The 17,824-nt window shown below is 37.9% G+C and overlaps 1 protein-coding gene across 2 annotated transcripts in view; it reads left to right on the forward strand.

The window, feature by feature from the left end:
• The window catches only part of NRG3 (neuregulin 3), a 1,179,966-nt gene that overhangs the window by 499,938 nt on the left and 662,204 nt on the right, over positions 1-17,824 (forward strand). The window lies entirely within an intron of this gene.

Consider the following 17,824-nt stretch of genomic DNA (forward strand, 5'->3'; position numbering starts at 1 on the left):
GACTTCCCGCAGATATGATTGAGTAAATGATTCTGTTGCCCACTGTTTCATTTAACACCCTGGCTCTGCTCATGCACTGGTGCAAGCTGTGTTTTACACTGAATAACGTCCCAAGCTTGCCTCTGTTGTTTCTCTGCTTTCGTATTTACTGAAGAGTAATCGTATTATCTGCGATGAGCAGATGTGTACAACAGACTCTGAATCAACTGTATCCTTATGGCTCTAAAACTGGGCCCACTTCTATTTAATTGCTGTCCTAGGGAGGTAACTGCCCCAGGTAGGCATGGCAACACCCCTCCTGCTGCAGCCTGTGTCCAGGAATACCTGCTGACCTGGTCACTCTCTGTTCATGCCTCGGTATCCTTTCACTTGGCCTCTTTTCTATTCTTACGTTTGGCCTGGCACATGGGCAAGTAAAAGTGACTTTATAGCCTCCCCAAGCTTTTCCTAAAAAAGGAACCATTTCCAGGATGAAAATTCTTTTTACCGCATCTGAATTGTGTTAGAGGCTCTGGCTCTCTGATATTTTCTAAACCACACTATTAACATTTTCCATGAATTTGATTTTAACTTAACATTTCTTACGCTTTGCTACTGTGGAACTGAAATTTCAATGGGATCTAGGGACAGAGGGCACCGTGGTCAAGCAAACTGTGAAATGTGCTTTCTAAAGTGAAATAAGCCAGGTGTTGAAGGACAAATACCATATGATCTCACCTTTAACAGGAAGCTAAACAACAAAACAAGCCTTGCTTGTTTAAAAACAAGCAAGCAAAATATAACCAAAGACACTGAAATGGAGAACAGGCTGACAGTGACCAGAGGGGAGAGGGGAGGGAATTTCAGGGGAAATAGGGGATTTAGAGGAACATATATAAAGGATACATGGACAACAACTGAGAGGGGTGGAAATGGGAGGGAGGGGGAGTACGGGGGGTGGGATGGGATGGGAGTAATAAACAGAAAACTGTACTTGGAAAATAATTAAATAAATTAAATTTTAAAAGTATAAATAAATAAATAAATAAATTCTCCTCTTGAAGATTTGCATTCACATTGCCATATCTGACTGGTTGGAGACATAAGAAAGAAAGAAAATGCTTTAACTTGGTCATTCTACACCAAAGACCTATTTATTTTTCCTATTCTTATTTTTATAGCTATACCTATTTTTTCTCAGAACCTTTCCTTTTTGAAAAAAAAAAGCTGCTTTGAGCATTCAATCTATTTATGGAAATGGCTAAAAATAAATGTTTTCCATGGTTGGTGATAGGATATGCACATATTGCTGTTCAGTACTATCAGAACCCCTTGAGCATTTAGATGAAAGAATCTCCATTCAGTACAGACTGGCTACAGTGTAGGGGGAGTACGTAGACACAGGGAAGATGCACAAGAAGGAACAGATGGGATTGGCCTGTGAACTCCCAGCTGCTCCACTGGCAGAGACCCAGTGAGTACCTAAGACAAAGATGTCCATAAGCTTCCTAGGCAACTGTGTGCCCGCTGGTTAAAATGTTTGAAATTTGGTTTATCAGAACAGTGTTCCTATAAAGTTGCCTGCCACCCAAAGCAAATTATAAGGATGTTTTAAGTATTAAAGAGGGCTCATTGATTTCTTTTGAGCCATGGGGAACTGTTTTGATGTGAAATAAAATTTCTGTTGGATGCGAAGTGAATCAGCTTTCACAGCTCTAATTTTTGACTAAGACACTGCATCAGTGTGTTTGGTACATGCTGTGTCTGAGCCTGGAAGCCTGTGCCTTGCATTTGGGTAGCACTATGACACAAGCACCTGCCCATCAAACGCCATGAGGAACAAGGGGATGGGGGAGCCAACAACTTCTCTTCTGCTACAGTGTGGCTCTTCCTTGCAGCTCAAATCCAAGCATGACTTCTAACAAGCTGTCATCTGGAAGAGACCTCAATGGCTATCTAGTGCAACCCTCCACCCAGTGGAATAAAATCCCTTCTAACGCCCACAATTAGTGGCCAGTCCAACACATGCTCACATACTTGCCATGATGGGTGGGGGGATCCATGGCCTTACAAGGTAGCCGAGTGTTTCATTTTAAGTCACATTAAGGCTTTGTGGAATTTTCTCTTTGCTAGATAAGCAAAAAGAAGAGATTTCAAATCCTTTATCTCTAAACTGGCATGAGATTAACATCACAAAGACAATCAGTCACTTTTCTTATCTTTCATGGCTCAGATATGATCAATTTGTGATATTTTGACTGCCCATGCTTTGAAGGGCATATATAAAAAAAGAAACTGACTTTTGTGATCTAACAAGATCTGCCAAAATCTAATTTCTTGATGAAATTTTAAATTAGAAAGATGTATATACCTTTCCAAGGAACCAAATTAGGCAAACACAGCTATTTATATTTGGTGCAATGTCCTAACCCCAACAACAACAGTAACAAAAGAATATCAATATCCTTATACTATTTAGGCAGCCATGCAGAAAGGATCAACAACCAGGTTCTTTAACACATTTCCCCTTTTTTCAAAATCCTACTTGCATAAAGAAAATAGTTTGTTTGCTAAGAAGCTTTCAGTTTTATAGTAAAGTGTAACGGGAAGAACAGACTTAGACATATTTATTGATCAAGATGTATTTCTGTCTTTGCTTCTGCATAATGGTAGGTTAAATGGTTTGTGGAAATGGGGAGAAGAGATGAGTGAATCATGGCCCCTGCCCTGCAGGAGCTCGCAATCTCCTTAATGGGGAGCAGGAATGACAAACACCCACAAAAATAGCTGGCACTCAAGACAGAGAATGGTGATTGTTATAATAAAGGGAGCAGCCAGATGCTGAGGAAGCAGTGGGGAGACCAAGGTTAATGCCAGATGGAGAAATTGGGAAAAGTGCAAAACTGAACTGACTGTAGGTTGTGTGTGGAAAAATGGGTGGGATTTCACAAGGCGGAGCTCAGTAGCACAGTGATGCAAACCAGGAGGCATTTGCCTAGAACATCTCTTAGTGTGTGAGGTGGAAACTTCCCAACCTGTGCAGTCCACATTTTCTAAGAATATTTATCTTGTACAGTATCTGACCAAAAGCTAGGATTCAGGGGATTTGTGCGCTTATTTTTTCCATACAATAGTTTTAAATACATATCTCATAATTTAGCATTTTGTGTTTCTTGAATCTTCTCATGCCTGCTCAGAATACCTACAGGTTGATCCCCCCTGATTCTTACTTGCCCTCCATATTGCTTTTTAGTGTGAGGTGGGGTCTTTTTCTCTTCTTTCCTTTTGTAGGACAATGTGTTGCCCAAGACAGGCTTGGGGAAAGGAAAAACCGCACACTTTTAGGTGGCTCCACTCCTCCTTCCTTGCTGATGACACTAGAAGCAAAAGGGAAAGGGAGAGTAGATCTTTTAATGTGGTGAGTGCAAACGAGTTTCTTTGTGGCCAGGTGTATAAATAGGGCAATGGTTTTCCATATGGATATTCTCAGTGGTTATTTATATTTGTTTATTGTTCTTTCCCCAAAGCATAGAGAAGGTACATGCTGTGTATCGGGACTTGTCCTTTCAAAGTTCACAGTCTGGTGAAGGGGCAAGAAATATGTAAACTAGCATTTACAAAGCAGTGTGATAAGGGTTGTGGCAGAGGCAATGTGAAATGTTGTCTCTTTCAGGGCAGAGGACAGTGGCTACATATAATAGATCAAGAAGCTGCTGCCTCAGCCAAGCAAGACTTGATTAGGCAGCAAAGGAAGGAGGTTTTTAAAAAATAATAATTACGGGTATTTGGTGAGTGATTTTGTAAAGAAAATAGCACATTCATTTACCTTAATTTTATTTTGCAGTTCATTATACTGAATGACCTTGTGAATGTATAAGTGTTTGATACACACTTAATAAGAGATGGACACAAATTACACTGGCTCATCAGTGTGGGCTGCAACAAGGATACAGAGGTGTGTGGTTTTGAGTGATATGCATCGAATATTTCCAGCTCTGTGAATCTTTCAGTTGTCTAATGAAATAACATGAACTTCTAATAAAACTCACAATAAAAATTAATTCAAACTTAGTTCATATTAAGGTTTACATTTTGAAAGAACACTACCAACATCTCCAACATAAAAGATATCACAGCTCTAAGGGAGAACCAACATCAATGAAACACACACTATATGTTTTTTATGCATTAGTTAATTGAATCTTCACAAAAACTTAGCTGTTGGCTACCTGCTCACATTTTGTATTTTGTAGCTTTCCCTTTGAACTGAATTTCAGTTTTGTTCCAATAATCAGTACAGTCTCTGTTAAGACATGGGATACAATTCTATGCAAGATTATATCTTGATGTGAGGCCTAAAATCATGGCAGCTACCTGTGAGGAGGGAGCCTAGTCTTAGGATAGAGCCAGTGAAGGCTGAGTAGAATGACTCCTCTGTCCTTAATGATCCATTAAGCTGATGAATGAGACAACCCAAGAATCACCTCTTGTTAAGTGAAGCAATGCCATTTTTCTTGTGAGTTAAGCCATTCTGAGTTGAGTTTTTGTACTCTCAGCCAAAATCGCTGCAAATGACAGGCTGTCTAATTAATCCCCTTTTACAGAAAAGGAGACTGAGGGATGGAGAACTTAAGTAACCTATCCAAGATCATACAGTTAGTTAAATATCAGAACTGGGATCAAATTTAAGTCTGTGTTACTCTAAAACTTACTGCTTAGTGTTTAGCTATGTCTCTCCTGCTTATGCGCATTTATTTGACATATGTAAAAACAAAGCACTTTTATCAATGTCAAACATTTCTAATAATTCAAATATAGCAAATATATAATTTATAAGTAAACCACTGTCTCCAATCTTTTGTATCAAGAGTGACCAGAGGGAGCCCTGGCTGGTGTAGCTCAGTGGATTGAGCACGGGCCTGGGAACCAGAGGATCACAGTTCGATTCCCAGTCAAGGCACATGCCTGGGTTGCAGGCCAGTTCCCGGCAAGGGACACAGGGTACATTGTGTGTCCTCAGCAGAGGCAACCATACGTTGATATTTCTCTCCCTCTCTCTTTCCCTTCCCCTCTAAAGATAAATAAATAAAATATTTTTTAAAAAAGGAGTGACCAGAGGGGAGAGGGGAGGGAATTTCAGGGGAAAAGGGGAAGGGCTTACAGGAACTAGTATAAAGGACACAGGACAAAAACTAAGGGGGTGGAAGTGGGAGGGAGGTGGGGAGCACTGTGGGTGTGGGCTGGGTTGGGAGTAAGAGACAGAAAACTGTACTTGAACAACAATTAAAATACATTTAAAAAAAGAGTTGACTAATTTTCTTTGTTAAGGGCCAGATAGTATATATTTTAGGCTGTGTGGACTATGTGGTCTCTGTTGCAACTATTTAAGAAATTATAGCTGGAGGGCAGCCATAGACAATGCACAAACAAATGAACTTGGCTGTGTTCCAATATAATTTTATTTTCTTTTTTTTAAAGGCTTTTATAGCTCTTTTTTTAAAAAAATATTTTATTTATTTATCTTTAGAGGGGAAGGGAAGGAGAGAGGAAGGAAACATCAATGTATGGTTGCTTCTCGTGCATCCCCTGCAGGGAACTGGCCCCTGCAGGAAACTGGCCTGCAACCCAGGCATGTGCCCTGACTGGGAATCGAACCGCGATCGGCTGGTTCGCAGGCCCATGCTCAATCCACTGAGCTACACCGGCCAGGGCTATTTTCAAAACTAGTTGCAGTTTGGATTTGGTCCATGGACCATAGTTCCCTGAACCCTGTTGTATATGAACTAAATCTGATTTTTGGTTAAGGTTCACAACTAGGGTGTCTAAAAGTGGATGTTCACAGGTGTGTACAAGAAAAAGTCAGTCATACCAGAAGAACAGAGTAGACATGGAGTCCCAGTGCGGGAAAGAGACGATTTCCTCCCTTTGTCAGAACTCAAGGCATTGAAAAGGATAGTTCTATTGCTTCTTTGCAGAGCCAGATGGGGAACAGCTTATGCCAGAGTGAAGAGAAGGGCCTCTCAGAACTTTCACCATTAGAGAAGTAAGATTTGGAGGATTGCTAGCCTCTTATACGTACCTTAACTGAAATTTCTGTTCAAAATTCCAAACTGTCTCTGAAGTACTTTCAAAACCCACCATTTTGTCTCATACTTAAATCATTCAATGACCCACAAACACTTGAATGCACAGCAGCATGTCCTGCAAATGGAGATGTAAGGGTCAGAAATAAACACATAATTGTAGCTGTTTGATTTCAGTTTTAATTGCTTTCCAATAGGCACAGAGAATGAACCAATTTTCTTGAAACAATATTTGCCCTGAAACAGAGGCCTGGGAGTAAAGTTTATTCAGTAATGCAAAGAGGTTTGGGGAAGTACATGATAGGTTTAATGTTTTTTTTTTCTCAAACAGTTTAAATGTGTGTGCCCGTTCTTTCAAGGCATAGCATGAAGTCTGTGAATTTTATGTAGAGTCTAAAATATTGAACCATGTTTGTCCCTTTCTACTTATTAATAAACTGAAAACATAAAAGAGTATATAGAAAACCAAGGTTGAGGGGCAAGAAAGTTTTCATGCCTCCCACCCTCTGCCAACCCCTGATCTACATTGTATCTCTGTGGATTTGCCTGGTCTAGACATTTCATGTAAATGGGATTATACAATATCCTTATCTCTAGCTTCTTTCACTCAGCATAACATTTGGAAGGTTTATTCTGCTATAGCATGTATCAGTTCTGTATTACCTTCATTGGTGAATAATATTGCATTGTCTGGATACTGGATTCAATCGCTCGATGCCTCCATTTTTCGGCTCTGAATAATGCTTTCATGAACATTCATGCACAAGTCTGAATGTTTGTTTGGCATGAACACTTGCTCTCATTCCTTGTGGGTGTATATGGAGGTGTNGGCAAGAAAGTTTTCATGCCTCCCACCCTCTGCCAACCCCTGATCTACATTGTATCTCTGTGGATTTGCCTGGTATAGACATTTCATGTAAATGGGATTATACAATATCCTTATCTCTAGCTTCTTTCACTCAGCATAACATTTGGAAGGTTTATTCTGCTATAGCATGTATCAGTTCTGTATTACCTTCATTGGTGAATAATATTGCATTGTCTGGATACTGGATTCAATCGCTCGATGCCTCCATTTTCGGCTCTGAATAATGCTTTCATGAACATTCATGCACAAGTCTGAATGTTTGTTTGGCTTGAACACTTGCTCTCATTCCTTGTGGGTGTCTATGGAGGTGTAGAATTGCTGGTTTATATGATAGGTCTCTTTAACATTTTGGGAAATTGCCAAGTTATTTTACAAGCAGTTGCATTTTATTTTTTTTCCCAGCTTCTCTATGTTCTTATCATCAGGACTTGTAATTGTCCATACTAGTGGGTAAGAAGTGGTCTTTCACTGTGGTTTTGATTTTCATTTCAATAATGACTGATAATGTTGAATGCCTTTATATTGAAATATGCACAAGCACACATATATGTAATTTAGTGGAAAAATTGTAATTGAATGGAAAATTTTGAAGAATGAAATATATTACCTATAATTAATATTTACTAGAAGCCAATAATACATTGGGCCTTTTAAACTCTTATAAAAATGAAAATGAAATAGTATAATAATACTTTATAAATACAATTTAGAAAAATTCATAACTTGCTGAAATTCAGAAAAGCAAGTGAACATGATTCAGCTAAAATTCAAATATTTTCTACATTTTCACAGATTAGTTAATACAACCATGACTGAATGAAACATACGTAACTTTCTTCTCTGGCAAAAGACAAAAACATAAAGAAAATAGTCTGAGCAGTAATGCAAAAACGTCTCAAATCTTTTGTTGGGATCAGTATGGTGGTAGAGTTGCAGGCTGTGAACTTGTGACATCACATTTCTGGTGATTGGTGAGGACAGCTCACTTTCTATTAATCTAGACTATTTAGTAAGAAGTGGGAAATCCTTGAGCTGACTTATGAGGAATCTCTTTATATTTGTAATTCTGTAACCTCATCCAGTCTCCAAACAACTGCTAAGAAGTCCACAATCCCGGGGTGTTAGGAATACATTTGCTACCTGCTCCCCTGCCCAGCACTTAGCAGAGAGGCCCAAACACCTGACAGTCTCACAGGCTTGTTCCAGGGAGGCAGGCACATGCCGCACAACTTCTGAACAGAGTTGCTCACTTCTACCCCAGAAACTAGCACAGTACTCAGCAGTCTAATGGTAGGCACTTCATGATAAATTCTTAAATAAATATATTATTTTAATTGGCACCATTCAGAGACATTGCAGAATTTGACATTAAATTGGTGCGTATTTAGATGTGTTAACTTAGTAAAAGTTAAAGAAGGGAAATAAGTGCCTGGGTGTCAAACACTGTAAGATTCACTGCTAACCACTGTCTCCTTTTCTCATTTTAGGATCCTTAAAGTCTTATGAATTATATATTTTTACATATTCAATTTGCTCTTGTTCAAAATGCCAATAAGTAGCAAAATTGGAATGCAAACCCAGATATGCAAAGGTATACTACAAGGAGGCATTAAATAAGATCTGGTGGCTTAGGCACATGCTATCCACATACTGAGGTGAAAGCAGAGTCCCAATGTGGTGCCGAGAAAAAAGCCGTCCCCACTTTTGCTTGGGAGGAGCCCACACTGTTACTAAGAAGATGAACAGGGGAGCAGAGGATGAGACTATTTAAGGAAGCGAAATGAATGATGTATAGGATTCTTTATCTGAGGAGATTTGGGGAATGATGTAATTGTTTTATCGAATTGCATATCCCTGTGACTTGGAGGCTGTCAAAATGATAAATGACTTAGTGAATGAAGAAATTGTCTGTTTTGAACAAATGTGCCATTTTAGATATTATAACTGCATTATTAATTTTCTATCTTCTTAGTTATCAATATTTTGTCATTTGTAAAAAGTTTGTACATGTTGAAGTTCAAATGCCTTTAGTTTCCAAGGTCTTTTTGACTTTCAGTATATTTCTGATGTCCCTTCTGGTCTTCTTGGTCCTGACACTTTGGTTGCATATGTGCATTTCCTCTCCTTCTTGTGTGAACTTCTCATTGCCATGCTTACTAGGAAGTTGTACCACATCCACCTGATCTAGCATTCCCTTATCTTCTTTTGCGTGTCTTGCCCTATGCTAGCTGGAGTAGGGGCTGGAGATACAATACAGTTTGAAGACCCTGCCCCCACACTTGAACACCTATCTGTTAGTCTTATATACTACTTGAAGATAATTTTCATAAGTTTTGCAGCAACCTAGAGTGAGTACTTCCTAAAGTCTCTTTGAAAGTTTCTTTGGGACACTTCACTGGATTGAATTTTTTTCCCATTCCCAGAATTATAGACAAGATACTAAAGGATAGAAGTGGTGGCTGGGGGTGGGAGTCAGCATTGAGAGCATTGTTATATGAACTAAGTCAGACAGGAAAAGATAATTACTGCATGATGCCACTTACAGGTGAAGTCTAAAAGAGCCCAACTCATAGACACAGATAGTGGAATGGTAGTTAATCTCAGCATCTCAAAAAATCCCAGTGAAACACACAACAGAAGTAAAAACATTTCTCCAATGGAAAGACAGCATTTAGATAAATTTAGTTTCCACCTCAACCCTCTCCAAACCCTTCTTACACAGAAATGAATGTGGAGCCACCAGGCCACTATTGACAAAGCTGCCCTCTTTTTAAACTCTCCTAGAATATTTTTTCTACTTCCACCATGACACATGACCTCATTAGCAAATGCATTAGTAAGGGTTCAAGCCAAGGCCCATTTCAAACATGAAAATGGAGGACCCATATTAAAGGGGAAAATAGGATTTTACTTAAGTAAAGTGAGTGATGTTCATTTTTATGAAGGAATTTGGAGAATCATTTCAATGTTTAGACATTATTTCAGAGTTATAATAGCATGAAAAGGAGATTTACAAGATACAGTCATAGAAATTTTCAGTGTCAAGAACTCAATTTACCTATTCCCAGTATTTGCCTTACACAGTATTTCAGGATGTGCCCAGAAAAACTGGTGTTGAGTAGATGGGTGAGAATATGAATGGATTACTGGAAAATAATTGCTTCCTAATTATTCTTACATTTACTCATAATAGAATGATTAATAGAGTTTTGCAGGGAGAGGCTTGAATGTAAACACCTTCAAAGAGCGTGTGCCTCAGTGCAGGTGGGACTGCAGAGTGTGAGTCAATGAAGAATGTTCATTATGGAGTTTTGCTTCTCTGGTTTTTATCCTTGCTTTTCCATTTTCTGGCTGTGAAATCCTAAGAGTATTAAATGATCATTCTGTGTTTCAATTTCTCTTCTGAAAAATGAAGATATTTATATCTCATTAATAGGTTTATTTCAAACATCATTCTTACATGTTAACTTCTAGGGTATCTATTATTCTGGTTTGAATTGTTGAAACTAAAACAACTAAGGACAAATTTAGACCATGAGAAAGTTTGACCTATAGCAGTGCGCTTCATCAATTATATTCACTGTTAAGCTATTGCAGTGACTTTATTCTAATTGGTATATGACCACTGCTCAAACCCCCCTGAGTGATGTTTCTGTATGCCACTCAGGATGCCCTGAACCAGGTTCCCAAACTTCCTCAGTATTAATATAGAAACTAAAGACTTAGCCTCTGACCCTGGCTGGGTAGCTCAGCTGGTGGGAGCAATGCTCCAATACACCAAGGTTCACGTTCGATCCCTTGTCAGGACACATGCAAGAATCAACCAATGAGTGAATATCTAAGTGGAGCAACAAATTGATCTCTCCTTCATTCTCTTGCTCTTCCCCTCTCTCTAAAAAATTGATGATCTAAAAGAAAAAGAGTTGACACCTGGCCCCACAGGGTCCTCCAGGCCCCCCAGCCATGGACAGGTTTATCTTGATTAGTCCTGCCATATCTATACCACTTACTACATATTTGGAATATCAAGTTTGCACATACTTGGTTGGCAAGAAATTTGAAACTGGGAGAAAGTTCTTGACTAAATAAACATATAAATGTGAATAAAATATTAACTTTGTTAACATTTTATTATAAATATTAACTATGTTTACTTTTCACTTGAAACCCATGAACATATAAAAGTAATGCTGATTACTGGTAGTCAGCCAGAAGTACCTTCACACAGCATATATATGTTTTATCTCTAGAAACAATAATGATATGGAACTGCAAGTAGATGTTACATTATCATGCTGAAGATATCTATGCACCTGTGATGTTGGTCTAATCATTACTGTGGTAACCATAGAATACTCATTCACTCAGAAAGCATACATGAAATATTCACAATGTGTTCTGTCCTGAGGTAAATTATGGGGACATAGAGATGGTCTTGCCAGATCCCCACTAACTCATAGTCTAGTTTGGAAAATGAGTGGGGAACAGACATGTAAACAGTTAAGTTGCAATTCAGAGTTATTATTGGAGTGTTAAAAGCAAGAATCCTGAAGTAGGTTCAGTTTTCTGCAAGTTAATTTTTAGGTCCCTTTGGGATAACCATGAAGAAAAGAGCGGTAGGCAGACTGGAGTTCAGAGAAACCTTTTGTCTGGGGGTATACATTTAGGAGTTATTGTTGTGTAGATGGTAGCACACACAATCACCCAAGGCAGCTAGTTCTCGGAGTTTAACATGGAGGAGAACTACCTGGAGAGTTCTGACCTCCCACTCCCCCCTTCAGATGCGGGTTTGAGGTGGGGCCATGAGTCATCATTACTAACGTACAGCTGATACTGATACTGCTGTTCTGAGGACCACACCTGCAGCAGCACTCAGCTAGGGAATAAGTAAAAGTGAAAAAAAATCAATAGAAATAAAAATGTGACCTATAGAAAGCGGTATAATGGAGCAAGCTATAAACTAAGAGTCGTGTGAACTTGTGCCAGTGATGAAAATCTATGAGACTCTAGTTCTCCATTTGTAAAATATGGAAATAACATACATTAATAGTGGCATTTTAAGGCCAAAATAGCCTAGGGAATGCTTAGCACAATGCTGAATTAGGAGTTATTTGAAGGCCAATCCTTAAGTAATTGGCTTTTGCATATAAATGAGAGGAGGCTGAGGTAACAAAAACCAAAAATCAGGGTGAAAACCAAGACTATGTGATAACATCAGAGCCAATGAAAGGTTTTTCATGAAGGCAGGAGTGGCAGATTTTTCTGACAGTTCAAACAAGATGGGGAACATTTTAAATATCTATCAGATTTAGAGATAGTACCATAGACTGGATCATTTCAGTAGAGTGATGTGGGGAGAAGGAATGGTGGTTATATAGTATAGAGCCTACCCCAAGGACAGAGCTGCTCTCATAACTATTACAAATAAATGCAGTTTGTATAGGCCTGTGCATGTGTGTGCTCACAGGTAGAAGGAAATATATTCCGCATTAGGATGAAGTGGAGTTCTCAAATAAATGCAATTCTGCTGAACAAGCTATGTTCCATTTATTTAAGCTGGAGCAAAGCTTTTAAAAACAAAATTTCAAACAGAAAGGTAGCAGGTAGGTCATGCAAATTTTACAAGAGTCCTTTCCACATTTGATGTGAGAATTGGTGGCTCAGGGATACTGTCACTCCTCGCAGCATCCCTACAACTCAATTGAACTTTTAGATTCCTTACCCAACACTCCTCATTTCTCCCATGCCAGCAAAGTGAACAATTGTCTGATCTTTGCAGCAGGGAGAAAGCTATCTTTGCCTCTCACCAGCTGAGAAATGGTTTGTTTCCCTTTCAAACACTGTTGCATTCTTCTTGCAGCTTTCCTTAACCATTAAATATTTTATAACTCAGTTTCATGCCAGTGCTCCTTCCTGGGTGCCTGATAAGTGGTGGATTCAATGGGGAATTGAAATGTGTGGCAGCAGGTTTCACTTGCACCACTTCCACAAATGCTGCTGCTGGAGTCAACAACCATATTTAAAATGGCATCTAGCCTGTAAAGGCATTTTTCTAATCCTAAAATCTTTTAGACTGCATCACCAGATTCTTAATTTTTCTGGAGAAGTGTCATGTGATGAATTCAGTGGGTGGTGGAAAAAAGAACTACTTGATTAATCTGACATTTGCAAGCCAAGAATAGTGTATTTAGGGTCTATGCTCTTCTTGCTTTTCATTTTCCTTCTTTCTGTGTTTCCCCTAATTGTGGCTAGAATTCCTTTTCCTGTGTCAATTAAATCATTCCCATCTAATAACTAGCTCCAGTGCCAACCCTTTGGGAAACCTTTGAGATAACTACAGCCTAAATTAAACTCTCCCTTTCTTTGACTATCTCCTGCAATCATTATCTGTAGTAGGCATTTAGTATTCTTGTTTCTGCAACAAAGCCTTGCTCCCGTAGTATGCAACATTGTGTTGGCAATGTAGAAAACCTCTAAGTAATATTCAGGTTCAACTCAATACTTAAGGGAAAACAGCTATTGTTTTAGTTCATTAATAAGTTAACTTTCACTTCAAAATCTTCAGGGATTTCTATTTTCTAGCCTTACATTTTCTTCCCATTTGCTCTTAATGAATTAAGCACCATAATCTCCCACTGTGTGTTTAATTACTGTACTGATTGCTTACTACATATGTGATGTGGAAAAAATACAAGACTTAAAGGCAAAGCACTATCCTTGACCTCCATGGGGATAAATATCCATAAAAATGTTAGAAAACACATTTAACTCTACATGTCACAAGTGCCAGGTGAGTAGTCTGGATAACTGCACAGCTCCTGAGGTCCCATGTGAAAGGGCAATATGCCTCATGCTAGCAACAGCACTTCCTTTACCTGAGACCTTGACCTTTGGTCATGTGCTTGGAAGATCCTTCTTTAGCACTGCCTTTGTTCATTTTAGACCTAACATTCCTTTATATTTCAGGACCTCTCTTAGATAAATCTTTCCTAAGCATGCATTTTTTTCTTTTCTTCCCCACCATCTTGTAGAGTCATTGTCTGCTCCTCTCATAAAATTTTACACAGTTTACCTAAATTGCTTTTGGGGCCTTCTCATGTCCTAACTTGTAAACATGTATTCATTTCCCAGTTTTTATTGTTTAAAATAGATTTTTTTGTTTTATGATGATAACAAAAACATGAATATTTTCAGTACAGAACTTTTAGAAAGTGCTCATGTATAAAAAAAGATCACCCTATATAAGTGTCTGTTATGTGCACCTCTGTGGCAGGTCATCCAGAAGACAGTGGATCAGAGAGCTAAAGACCTGCTCTGCCCCTCAACTCATGGTCCAGTTCAATGGTAGAGTCAGGAGCTGACAGGTAGAGACAGTGCCATCTAATAATGAAGCATTCTAGAATAAAGGAGAGGCTTGAAAAACAAACAGGAATTCATGGGAATATTAAGCCCCTCCTGCTTTACTTTCCTGGATGTTCATCTATAATTTTTTAAGATCCACTGCTGGGATTGTATCCTAAGAACCCTAAAACACCAATCCCAAAGAACATATGCACCCCAATGTTCATAGCAGCACAATTTACAATAGCCAAGAGTTGAAAGCAACCTAGGTGCCTTTCAGTAAATGAATGGATCAAAAAACTATGGTACATGTACACAATGGAATTCTATGCCGCAGAAAGGAAGAAGGAGCTCCTACCTTTTGCAGCAGCATGGATGGAACTGGAAAGCATTACGCTGAGTGAAATAAGCCAGGCGTTGAAGGACAAATACCATATGATCTCACCTTTAACAGGAAGCTAAACAACAAAATAAACAAGCAAGCAAAATACAACCAAAGATGCTGAAATAGAGAATAGGCTGACAGTGACCAGAGGGGAGAGGGGAGGGAATTTCTGGGGAAATAGGGGAGGGATTTAGAGGAACAAATATAAAGGATACATGGACAGCGACTAAGAAGGATGGAAATGGGGGGGAGGAGGGGAGCACGGGGGGGGGGGGATGGGATGGGAGTAATAGACAGAAAACTGTACTTGAAAAATAATTAAATAAATTTTAAAAAAGATAATAAGGAGCTCTATAACAAATATATTTGCCAAATTACCTTCCTAGAAACAGGAGGTGATTTTTGAATTTTAAATATATGACAAATTATTACTGTATATTATAGACATTTCAGTGTAGTAGACTTTCTTAAGCATGATACACTTTTTTTTAGTTATAGAGAGGTTACAAAAATGTTGGTTGAGAGTTCCACATCTGATTGTAAGGCACTCGCAGGTTGTTTAAGGACATTGCATTCACAGTTTGCAGTTGATCATATTCATTATCTCATTCTCACAAATGTCCCATGTTTTCCCTTCAGAACAAAACACACAGCTGGATTAAAGCACTCAGTGTCTCCTTAGGGCCCAGGAAGAAAATAAAGACTTGTGCCTTATGTTTTAGTTATCTTAACTTTTTACATATATTCTATTTTATGTGCTTGTAACACATCTTATATTTTAAATATTAAACAAATATATACATGTACACACTTACAAGCAGATACACAGATAGGGGAATATGTCATCCCAAATTATTACTCTCTTTGTTGGGCTACATTTGGTTGTAAAAAAAAAATCTACCAGTGACTTAGATACAATATTCTTACTTATTTTACATGTTTGTAGATGGTCTTAGAGTTAGTAGAACAGCCTAGTAATTTTATCAAGGGATTTTTCTATCTTTACATCCATATGTTTGGCATGTTGCCATACTAGCATAAAATTTCACCTCATGCTGGATTCTATTCACCTTGCCCTATGCCTGCAATTTTAGGTAAGGAGTGCTGTATGGGAGTCATATGGTGAAAGGCTCAGGTGAATGCTAAGATTTCAAATTTATTTGCATTACATTTTGTTCACCTATAGAAAGATTAAGCCCAACATTCCATTATTTGTTATATTAAGTTATTAAACTAATAATGCCATTTTATTTTAATCCAACCCATTTATTGTGAAAGTTAAGCAGGTGCATTTAAAATAATTTTTATATTCTCTAAGCTATGGCAATAGAAAAACTTTACGTGTTAAGCCTGACAATCTCTGTACTCTCTACCAACTTGGATGATTGCAGAGACATTCACTTGGATCTCTGATCCTCTGATAATGACAATGTGATGGGAAAAGCAAAAGCAGTTGGTAGAATGGGGAGGTAACCGCTGGAGATAGTAGTTGTTGGATGAAACTAATTGATTGTAATTGCTTTTCCATTGTATTGCTCTTGGAGCCTGTAGCTTGTCAAAATCACTGATTATAAAGGAAGGATCTCACTTTTTATGCTGTACGTTATGTTAATAAAGAGCTGTTTTTAGAGGAAATGATCAGTGAATATCAATAAATGGATAATAAGAAATTAAAGGAAAACTTAACTAACTTGATTGTGAGTTAATATACTTCAGCAGTCATAGTAGCAGTCAACTGTGTGGTGTTTCATACTGAATCTTTTGCTTGCAGCTCTTGAATTTCAAATATTTCCCATTGAAAGAGATATTAAGTCTGTGTAACTATCTCATACTTTCTTGAATAACAAATCTTCCCTGTAGAGATCCCTTGGAAAAGAGAAAATATGTTTGTTTTATAGGGCTTTCATTTTTTGATGAAATAATGACAGGCAGGTATTTTGAAGTGGAAAAAATAAGTTCCCATTGTATTACCAAGAAATTATATTAGAAGTGAATTTTTTCAATGCTCATAGAATATGAGTAGTATATGAGTGAGCATCTATCTGAATCTGAAGGCAGTGTTTGCTTTTGCAACATTCAATTTTAAAATGAGTATACTAAAATGATAACATTAATGTGAAATTATATCTAACATTTTGTTGTGAGATATGCATAAATTTTCATAGGATTGCAGTATCTTTAATGATCATATTTTTCATAGTGGCATTTAAACTGTTAGTGATAGTAGATTGATCACATTTATTGAAGAATTTTTACTGAGCACCAATTCTGATTAAGGTTTAACTTCTGTCTGGCCTGAAGGAAGCCACAGAGTAAAGAAACAAATAAATGTGAACAAATGGTTATTTGCAGCAATAAATGCAGTGATGACAGCAATAAAAGGTGCTATAGGGACACAAGGGGAAGATGATGGAAGCTTTGAAGGATTTTGGGGTGTCCTCCAATAAGAAAAAAGATGGTCCGGGAAAAATGAGCAGTGTAATTGTTTCTGGTATTTGGGGAAATAAAATAAGAGTGAGAAATTATGTTGTGTGTTTTAGTGTACAAGATGAGATCAGACAGACAAAAGTCCACATGGTCTATGTCCTTCTTTGCTCTACTGAAGAATTTTGAGTTACTCATATGAGGGGAATAGTGCCCACTAAAGAGTGTTTATGTTGGGAGGACATGAGTGAATTTCCTGTTCGGATAATGCCTCTCATTTTCCATGGTGATCAGGAACAGGCTCACTGTGACCTCCATTTAGTAAGCAGGTTCAATAGCCTGTGCTGTTGAGCATTATTAATATAGATCTGTGAAAATGAAATTAAAAGAGCTTACCTGACAAATCATTTATTTATCTTTGACTTTTAAGTATATTTTGTATTGAATGTCACAGTAGAATTGGTGCTAATACTTAGTTGCTTAAAACTCTGAAACTGTAAGGTCTACATGTGATTTTAGCATCTGTTTCTAGGAAATAGCACATAGTTGTAGATTTGTATTTGGGAAGTAGATGTAGACATATACTTTAATTGAAAAATGTAAGTAATTATGATTTTAAAATACATGTCTACCATAATGCTAAAAGTCACAATAATTTGGTCCTGTTAAATAATTACGAGAAACAAAGCTTCACAAAGAGATTCTATTTTAAAATTTGAAACATCTGCATTTTAATTACATCAC

This window comes from Sturnira hondurensis, unplaced genomic scaffold, assembly GCF_014824575.4.
Source record: "Sturnira hondurensis isolate 20B ecotype Veracruz unplaced genomic scaffold, ASM1482457v3 Scaffold0006496, whole genome shotgun sequence".
NCBI lineage: Eukaryota > Metazoa > Chordata > Mammalia > Chiroptera > Phyllostomidae > Sturnira > Sturnira hondurensis.